The sequence below is a fragment of the Molossus molossus genome, unplaced genomic scaffold (assembly GCF_014108415.1).
Source record: "Molossus molossus isolate mMolMol1 unplaced genomic scaffold, mMolMol1.p scaffold_m16_p_4, whole genome shotgun sequence".
Classification (NCBI taxonomy): Eukaryota; Metazoa; Chordata; class Mammalia; order Chiroptera; family Molossidae; genus Molossus; species Molossus molossus.
The window spans coordinates 7,178,500-7,189,037 of record NW_023425377.1 but is presented as its reverse complement, the minus strand read 5'-3'; positions in this window follow the sequence as shown (position 1 = coordinate 7,189,037).

Below are 10,538 nucleotides of genomic sequence, written 5' to 3'. Positions count from 1 at the left end.
CAGTCTTTCACACACTCACACACACACACACACACCGTCTTTGTCCCAAAGCCCAGTCAAGGCCCCTTATGCAGACGAAGGAAACTAGGAATAGAAAGCCCAGGCCTGTGTCACGCTCCCTCCACTGAACCACATGCAGTTGGTGTTCTGGCCACGGAAGCAGCGGAAACCGGCGAGGATCTCTGTGGCAGGGGGGTGGGGGCTGAGTCCTCCCACCATCTGACCCCCGCCGCCTGCGCAGTCCGAGGGGTAAAAGCCCCTCCCTGATAATGCTGACGAAGAATAGGTAAATGCTTGGGGGTTTATGGAGAAAAACAGACCGCTGTGGTGACTGATCGGAGGCTGCGCCCGCCGGGTGTGAGCGGCTGCTGCTCGCCACTGAGCCGCTAGATGGCGCAGGCGCCCTGCCGAATCCGCCGCGGACCCCGCCGCTTGGGGCTCCAGGCAGCGCCCGGGAACCCAGAGGGTGAGCAGCGGGGCCGCAAGCCGAGAAGGACGCGCCTGGAGGCTCCTAAGCCCAGCGCCAGGCTGGCTTCGGGCCACCTGTGCACGCGCAAGCCCGGCACTTGCAAAGGCCTGGCGCCTAGTGTCTGCCCTGCTACCACTGCCTTAAAATTCTTAATAAACTCTGAACCAGGGAACCCTCATTTTCACATTTGCCCTGGGTCCTGCAAATTAGGCAGCCGGTCCTAGCCAGAGCTTTCCACTGGAGGACTTAGACACCGTGACTCATCATCCCAGCCAGGTGAGGATATGGTCCCATTTTATAGACCAAGAAACCGAGGCTCAGAGAAGTGATGAGACCTGTCCAGGATCCCACGCCTGTTGCCGATGGAGCTTGCTGGAAATGGCATCTAAGACCCCAAGAGCAGGGTCCTTTTCGCCGTCTGGGAGTGGCCATGGCTGTCCCTGCCCCACATAGGCCCAGCAGGCAGCCTCCTTCAGGCCCACCTGGGGCTCACAGGCTGGGAGCGGTTGGGATCACAGCTGTTCCCAGAGTCTCCATTTCTTCTGGGAATTGAAAACCCCTGGGCAGCCTGGAGGGAGAGGCAGCCATCCCGGCCCAAGTTGTTGATCCTGGCTTCTGCTTCCTGGACAGACAGACAGCCAGCTACAGACCTGGGCCACCCGAAGGACGTGCAGGTCAGTGGGTTGTGTAGAGTGGGAGGGTCTGGTTTCCCAGGGAGTGAAACAGCCCAGGGCTGGAGTCCTGCCCCCACCCTCCTACCGCCCCCTTTCCAGCTACATGCCCCGAAGCGACGGCCCCTCTGAGCCTTGCTTTCATCAAAACCAAACAGTGAAAAATTCTCAGGGTTGCTGTGAGGACTAAATATTTCAAGTGCCTGGTGAGTTACAGGTCCTCAGTAAATATGCCTTTATTTACTTTTGGTTTTTGTCACAAAGACAGCTGGGTTATCCTCTCTGGTATCTCCCCCTTGGGGAATGGGGTGGGAGGCAGAGGTCTCGGAGCTGGTTGGAGGGCGGAGGGCAGGAAACCTGCGAGAAATGTGGTCCAACGGGCCAGACCAGCCGCCCAGAGAACCGGCTGCCTGTGGGTCTGGAGAGAGGCCGCAGTGTAGAGGCTGCAGGAAGCTGGGGGTAGAGGCTGGGCGGCAGGGAACGGAGAACACAACGGAACGCTAATGCTCATACTGCCCCCTTGTGGTCGTCCAGCCCTGGGCTGGTTTCAGAGCCTTTTCTGGGCCTTCATATTGCTGGATCCTCCTTGCAGCTCCCCTGAGAAGCTGACCTATCACCCCACTTTACAAGTGAGTGGATGACACAGGATTTGACCCCGTCTTCTGATTTTTGATTCAGGGTTCACCCCAGTACTGCACAGTCGGGGCCCACCATGGGAGGAAGGGGCAGAAAAGGCAGAACCCTCTGTTTCTCCATCTGCCAGACCCACAAAACTAGGAGTGGGCGATGGGTTTGGGGCCCAGAGAACAAAGGACTCTTCTGCCTCCAGGTCCTGTGTGCTCCTCAATGTTCCGGCTGAGCCAGGATGAAAGGTTGTCCCGGAGCCTCTGAAGTCAGGCGGGCTTGACTGCCCCCATGGCTGCCGCATACTCGCTGTGTGACCCCAGGTAAGTGACGCCACCTCTCTGAGCTCGTTTCCTCATTGATAAAGCAGGGGTGACAGCCCTGACAAGACCGGAAGAGCGTGGAGGAAAGCGAGTGGGTTTTGCAGTCGGTTGCACTAGGTTCAGATTCCAGCGCTTCGCCTCCATAAGCCTCAGTTTCCTCATCTGGAAAGTGGGGTGTTAGGACCTCCTGCCTAAATTGTTGTACAGGTTAGTGAGATAATAGCTATAGAGGTCGATAATGTTCATCTCCCCAGGAGAGAAGGCGGCGGGACGCGGGGGTGTCCACTGCATGTCGCTACAGAGGCCACCCCGCACCAGGCCTAGCACCTGCCCCAGCGTCCGCCCAGAGCCCCAGGTTAATCGGACGTCCCCAGAGAAGTGGGCTCAGAGCATTCCTGCTGGCAGCGGGCAGCCTTTCGGGATAAGAGGTGACATTCAGAGAGACACTAACCAGGCCACATCGACCATGAAAGACTGTGCTCGAAATCAGAATCATAAAGACAGGGCCTTCCATCCCAGCACCTCCGACCCTTTGAAATGCCCCGCCAGACGCCGCAGCAGTAAGTGGGAGCCAGGTCTCAGACACCAGGCCAGGAGGCAGCTCTGAATTGCTGAGCCGAGTACCACATCGGTCACATTCTGGGCTTCGTGCGTTCATTTTTCTTCCCTGGGCCAAAGCAGTGACACATGTGCCCTGGGGTCAGGCAGCCTGGGTTCACAGCCGCTCACGGCGTTCCTGTGCCTGAGTGTCCCCACCTGCCAGGTGGGGCTGAGAGTAACCCCTACCATGTGTTAAGTGTTCAGTTTCAGGCTGAGTGCACTCACTCAGGTACCTTAGAAAAGTACCTAACACATAGGAGGCACTTGGTTATGAAGAATAGAGTAATAATGATACCAGTGAATACATCTGTATAATAGTCGTTCCTATCATTGCTGTTGATTCTAGTCTGCTGTGCTCCATGAAAAGGCGCCCACATGGTGGATATAATAAAACCTCACCTACTTAGCAAGGCCTGCAAGGCCCCTCCTGGCCTGCTCGCCACCTCCTGCCCCCTCTCCACCTGGCACTTCTTCCCAGGGGTCTGTATCCAGCTCCCTTGTGGTGCCTCCTGCATTCGTGGTATTGCACACACTGTCCCTCTTCCTAGAATGTTCTTTCCGCCAAATCCATGGGCAAACCCCAACCCACCCTTCAATACCCCATGTAATTGCTGCCATTTCTTGGAACCCTTCTAGACCGTGAGTGTGGCCGACCTCCCCTTCATTGCACCCTCCACACCCGAGCACCTGCTATGTCCACGTCCCCATAATCACAAGCTCCTTAAGGGGAGACGCACATCACACCTACCTGCACCTCACACTGCACCTGCCCAAGGGAGGCACGTGGGAATTCCTTGCCAAATGAACATATTTCTCGCCTCCAGTATCCCTGATGTTTTAAGAACATGAAGAAGGGCACTTACCTTGGACATTACTGCAGAGTTGACCTGGACAGCCAGTACCTGGCACCTGACTTTCCTCCAGGTTGACGACCAGGCCTTCCATCTTCCCTTGAGCCAGGCTGCCCACGAGCTGTGGGCAGATTGAGATTGGTGAGCACATAGTAGGTGCTCAGTAAATACTAGTTCCAGATCTCTTCCACACAACATCAAAAGGGACCGAAAAAACAAACAAGTCTAAAACCAGGTGGCAGTGTCTTAGCAGAGTTGTCTTCCAGGACTGTCAGAGAATCTGAGAAACGACTCTCAGGCTGCCCCCATCCTTCTGACCCACAGCTTCAGGTCAGCACTGACCTGCTCAGCGCATGAGACTTGGTTATAAATTGAGCCCTTCTCCCCGTCTCCCTGATCTGATCTCAACCTAGTGCTCTGCCTCTGTGTGTGCGGGGGAGGGTGGGGGGAGGGGAGGGGGCAAGATCCAGCTTTCTGGATGACTCCCAGGGGTCCCATAAAGAACGAAGCATGGGACCTGGGACCACAGCCAGCAGGAAGTGGACGCCCTTCTGGGTGGTTTCAAAGACCTGCTTCCTCCTGTTCCCACGTGCAGGAACCGAAGCCTGGGAGCAGCCTGGCCAGGGCCACATGGAACAGTCCAGCCCATTCCTACAGGACACCTGGTCCTTCCAAGGAGAGACTTGAGCTGGAGGCTCCCAGCAGCCTGGCTGAGGGTCTCTCAGACCCACGCTGCTTGCTGTCTGGGGCTCTTCCGACCCATCTCTCTGCCCTCTCTCCTTTTCCCAGCTGCCGGGCCTACAGCGACCCTCCTCCATCCTTCAGACACTCGGCCTGTACGTCGCTGCCCCAGCTAATGCCATCTTGGCCTCTGCCTCCTGAAGGACCCCAACTAGGACAAAAAGTAGTGACAGTACCTGCTTCACAGGGATGTTGTGAAGGGTTCAGCATTACCCCACGTAAGTGGCTCGCACGTAAGCGTCAGCCATCACCATCACTATTGCCAGCACTATTGCCGCCACCATCGCCATCATGGTCTCTATCACCATCACTGTCACCATCGCCGTAACCATCTCTATCGCCATCACCGTCGCTGTCGCCAGCACCACAGATGTCTTCTCGCCGAGTGGTCAGCAGGCACGAGACTTCTGTGTGTCCCCTTCCAGAAACTCCCTCCCGAGAGTAGCTGATCAGAGAAACGCCCCCGAGAAGGCTGGGACCATCCCAGAGATGTAGGGCCCCCAGCAAATCCATTCGTTCTTTTGGGAGACAATAACACGGAGTGGAAGGGTCAAGTCCAGAAGAACCGGACTATAATAAACGTCTGTGTGTTGCCCAGCTCCTGGGCACTTCGCGTGCATTCTCTCCCTCAGCCTCGCAAGTGGACAAGGTGAAGCCTCGCGGAAGCGGGTAGCTGCGCCGGGTTCGCCTGGCCACGTGTGGCAGAGCTGGCTGGACCCAGCTGGGTTCTGCCTTCGCGCCAGCTGTACCACAGAAAGAATAGGGTGCTTGTCCCCAGGTTCGTCTTCTCGGACAGCCAGATGTCTCCCGTGCCCACCCTCCCCCTTCTCGCCCACTCGGCCCAGCCACGCACTGGAGGGTCCCCGTCCTGACCCCGGGGAGCAGGCTCGCCCATGGGGTCAGGTTGCAGCTGGAAATTCCTTCGAGCAAGGTGCAGTATGGAGGCAGGTAGACAGACACCTGTGGGGTCACATTCACAGACAGACAGCTCATCGCCAGGAGGAAGCCACATGCCTCAGCTCCCAGCTCATCGGATTGGAGTCAGACGCAGCCACGATTGTGTCCCAAAGGCCCCCTGGGGCTGGCGGAGGAGGCCCTTCGCGCCCGCTGCTGCAGGGCAGCCGGCTGGAAGCGCCCTTTCTGCTGAATGCTGACCCCTCTAAGAACCTCGGGGGCCGAGGGATCCACGCCCTGCCCTGTGAGAGATACTCAGAGGAGGCTAAGTCAGGCCCCTGCGGGGACCCGCCTCCGCTGCCCAGGGTGACAAGGTGACAAGGTGACAAGCCCTGGGGAAGCAGAAGGTCAACATTCCCCAGAGGGAGAGACCATGAACCTCTTGAGTTCTAGGAAGTAACAAAGGAACATACTCAAACACCTGCCATATACCCCCAACAAGCGAAGGGGCTCCCCCAGTCCCAGTGGCTTGGGTGAAGGCCCAGAAAGTGGTCCCTAAGGCTGAAGGAGGAGGCAGAGGCTGCCTTGGGGGTGCAGCACCCTGACCCGGCTTCTCCCTGGTTCCCAGGAGACCAACAAAGGCTCACACAGCTGTCTCTGACCCCAGGCCATCTGTGAAGTCACTCAGCCCCCCAGACAGCCTGGGGTGCTGACAGCTGCCAGGAGAGACTTTCACCCAATGGCAGGTCTGTGATTCCCTGGAGAAAAAGAAACCCGAACCAGCTGACTTCCCAGGACTGGCTCCTGGCGGACCTGCTGGGACAAACGAAGCTGTTAGGTCTGAAGGTCACAGCCTGCTGGGCAGCCCCTGTGAGAGAGCCTCCCCCCTCGGGGTCCTCGTTCTGCTGGCTGACTGGCCCCTCCATGTTGATACCTGGGACCCTCCTGGGGCCCTCCCTCCCTTCCTTCCTTCTGACCCAGAAGGGTTCCTCCTCCCGCTCCTCTGCCCTGCTCTGTGCACTGAGCACCCTCACGGGGCATGCTCCGAGAGACCTTTCTAAGCCACGTCCAGGGGCCACATGAGTCACAGGGCTTCCTCCTCACGGTACAGAACTCATATCATCCACCACCTGCAAGCTCTGTGATCTTGGACAAAATGCAAACTTCTCTGAGCCCCCGTTTCCCCATCTGTAAAATGGGAATAACAATACTTGGATCAGATGCTTGTTAGGAATATACGGAAAAGGCAAAGCGATAGAGGCAGAAAGCAGAGTGGTGGTGGCCAGGGCTTGGGGGAGGGAGGAATGGGGAGTGGCTGCTTCACGGGTCTAGGGTTTCTGGGTGGGGTGATAAAAATGTTCCGGAACTAGATCGTGGTGATGGCTACACGACATTATGGATGAACTTAATGCCACTGAATTACACACTTTAAAAAAAATATTTTTTCTTTATTGATTTTAGAGAGAGAGGAAGTGAGAGGGAGAGAGAGAAACATCGATGAGAAAGAACATCGATTGGCTGCCTCCTGCATGCCCCCCACGGGGGATCAGGCCCACAACCTGGGCATGTGCCCTGACCAGGAATCGAACTGGCGACCTCTCAGTGCACTCACTGGTTGACGCTCAACCACTGAGCCACACCGGCTGGACCTGAATTGCACACTTTTAAGTAGGCACTGCAATGAGGAATTATGTTGGGTGTATTTCACCATAATAAAAAAGAGAAAAGATTATTATGAGATTGGGTGAAAGTTGTGGACATGTGGATCACAGATCCTGGTAGACTGCAGGACCTCAACAGACTTTCCTTTCCTTCCTTCCTCCAAACCATCACATTGGACTGGACACAACACGCCTCCCAGGGCAGAGGGCCTTCCTCTGCAGGCATCTGCTCTGAAATGCTGGTAAGATAAAGCCCGTGTTTCTCATAAAGCAAAGCCTTCACCTTTGGTCAGTAAGAGGAAGTGTCGGATTCTTCACACCCCTGCTGGTGACTTTGTTTACCTCTTTCACCGGCCTCGTCTAGCCCAGCTGTACCCCAGGACTGAACCCTACCGGAGGAGGGTAAAGATGTGCTCTGATACCGAGGCTGAGGACTTCCCTCAGCATCGCCTTTTCACTGTCTCCACAGAAGCTGCCATCCTGTAAACCCTGAAGTTGACTGTTGTTGTTGAGCAGTTTTCCAGGAGTTCTTCACAGCTTGTGAGCCGCTGCCTTGGTTATAGGCTGTCTTTTCATGCTTGTATAGCAAATGGCCTCAAGAGATAGATACTGTCTCCCTCCAAAGCAAAGGGCAGGGAGGCTTACTATCCGCTACAAAATATTCGGGTTCCCTAAGCTCAGGTTTCCTCTTCTGTAACGCTGTCCACAGCGTGCACAGGCAACAGCTGGCCCTCCAAGGACACTGGAAGTTGGCGTCAAAATCATAGCACATAGCAAGTCTCAGTATTTCTAATCATTATTGCTTGCCTTTCTCTCCCACAAGACTCTAAGCTCCTTACAGGTAATCAACATATTTTATCTTTGTATTTCAGAGACCAGTTATTAACAGGTGTGTGCTGAATGAATGGATGAGTGAATGAATGGGTGGGATGTGTCTTATCTGTCATTCTGGCAGCCTTACTTGACCCTGTTCCTCCCATTCCTGTGACTTTGGTAGCTCCTGACACCATATCCAATATTTCACTCACTCACCTTGCCAGCTACTTGCCGGGCTGAAACCATCTGATGCGGACGGTGAGATATGAATACTCTGTCTTTGGGCCATGGATGTGAATGTTGGGGGATCCCGATCGTTGCCCAGGTCTGGACATCTCTCAGACCAGCCCTGCCTGCCCTCCCAGCTTTGTCTTACCCTTAGTGCCATTTCCATCGAGTGATGACCTGTAGTTCTGTTGTGCACAAGACACAGGTTCAGGCCACCAAGCCGCATTGCTGGTCACCACAGAACCATCAACTGGGATGTCTGCTTTTCAGATTCATTCCTATTAGGCTGAAAAAGAATACATAGCAGGTGCTCTGTTAATAGTTCTTTAATGAATGAATGAGCCTCCCTTGAATTTAAATCAATAGCCGCGTCCTGTGTTTGAGTCAGCCTCCTGAGCACGAGGACTCAAACGTATACCCAGTAAGAGAAGAACCTGAAGTGCCACTCTGGACGTTCCTTTTGGCTCAAGTGTCCACAGGGCAAATGCAGTCTTCGAATGGAGTGTGGTGACAGCCAGTATCAGCTGACACACGAACCCCTGTGGACGGCCTCATCACACACTGGACACCATGCCTCACATCATCAAGAAGGTGTACCTGCTCCGTGTGCACTTGCGACTGGAAACCACCACTCACCTCCTGCGGACGGTGCGGGATGCCCAGCCAGTTGGCATCTCCCCAAGAGAAGCAGGCAGTGACCAGCTCCCTAATGGAAGGTTTGGGGCTTAACGAAATGCTAACTCTGAGATTCAGGGGTCCCAGATTCTTCAGTCAGGGCACCATTTTAGTCTGTTTCCCTCACCTCCGCTCACCTGGGGGAAACGCGTCCTTTTTGTTCTTAAGAGTAGTATTTAAATGGGTCCCTTGCACCATCACATGCCTAATAGTCAAAGGATGCATTTGTTAGTTTGTTTATATCTCCCTTCACTCCGAGAGATCTGGGTCCACCTAGACGAATTCATACAATGATACAAAAAGGTTCTAGAAAAAGGCAGGCAGGCACTGGTCGGTGTGCTCAGTGGTTAGAGCATCGGCCCTCGCACTGAAGGGTCATGGGTTCGATTCCCAGTCAAGGCCACATACCTGGGTTGCAGGTTCGATCCCTGGCCCCCGTCGGGGTGTGTGTGCATGAGGCAACCAATTGATGCGTCTCTTTCACATCAGTGTTTCTCTCCCCCATCTCCTCCTTTCCACTTTCTCTAAAAGCAATGGAAAAAAATTTCCTCCAGTAAGGATGAACAAAAATACATAAGTAAAATAAATAAAAACCTGGCAGTATTTGCGGAAGTACAACAAAACCAGGATTGCTTACAAACCACAAAACTGACTACATATTTGGCCCAAGGATGTTGCAATTCAAGACAGCTCGGAGACGCTGCTAGGCGGGCTGTTGAACAGGGCCCACGTGTGCCACAGTCTTTATAGATTTTACTGCTGCTACCTTGGCGTGAAAATCAGCGAGGGCATTTCAAATACAGGTTGCCTCTTCCTGTTGAGAAGATTCTGTTTTCTTAAGTAATCAAAGAACCGGGTAAGACAACCAAACCACACACCATTATTTTGGTAAAACACAGTCTTTGCTTCCTAAGCAGGCCATGGTCCACAGTATTTTATCCAGAGCAGACGAATAGTACAAGAAAACTTTGTCTTTTTAGCAGAGAGAGAATCAAACACTAATTTGGTTACTTTTGATATTTAGATTTACTCCATTAAATGTATTCCTCTCTTATCCAGCTTGATCACACATAACATTTCCTTCCATAAGCTCTTTACAACTTCCTTTGTCCCTTTTTGTTTGTGTCTCGTTCTCTTACCCATTCAGAAGTAACCAGGGCAAATGAGCTCATTTCCAGCTGGGACTGCAAGTCAGGGGGCATCTGGTCGGTCAGGGAGGGTTTCCTGGGGAGGGCGGGTGCTGGGCAGCCTTGCCCCACCATAGCCTGCCAGGCCAGGGGAGATCCAATGTCTCTCCCCTGCTTCATCTGAACTCTGTGTCTCTGTACCTCCCCCCCCAATAGAATGGACATGGGAGGTAGGCAGCTGACTCGGAAGCCTAAGGCCTGGGTTCCAGGTCATACTGGCTGCATCCCTTAGTAGAGTGTGACTCTGGCCACAGCCTCCTCATGTGCAAAATGAGAATAAAGGAACCCACCCGCTTGCTTCCCAGGAGGACAATGGGGCTCAAATAAGATAAGGCCCAGGCACGTAAAAGGCTCTGAAAACTTCAAAGCACTGTACCAATGTTATAAGCATAATTATGGCTTATTAGCATTCTATATGCACGGTGATCACTCTGGCCTTTGTTTTTCTGGGACCTCTAGGAAGGGGTGTAGCCATGTGGCTTAGGAGGGGGACACCAAAATGGGGACCCCATGTGCAGCATGGCTGCATAGCTGAACATCCTGAAATGCCACCGACCTCAGCATCCTTAGACTAGAGATCACACTTGGGAACCGGGTGGTCTGGACGGTGGGTGCAGAGGATGCCAGGGCTTCCGGAGCCAAGGTGCAAGGCTGCCTGACACCGCTGGAGAAGAACCTGGCTTCCCTGGCAACGCCCCACTCTGAGCCGTTCTCCCACTGGTCTGAAAGAAATCTAAGCAGTTGGCACTGAATTGAAGCATTGTTTGAAGCCGGTAGAGAAGACCCCATATCATACCT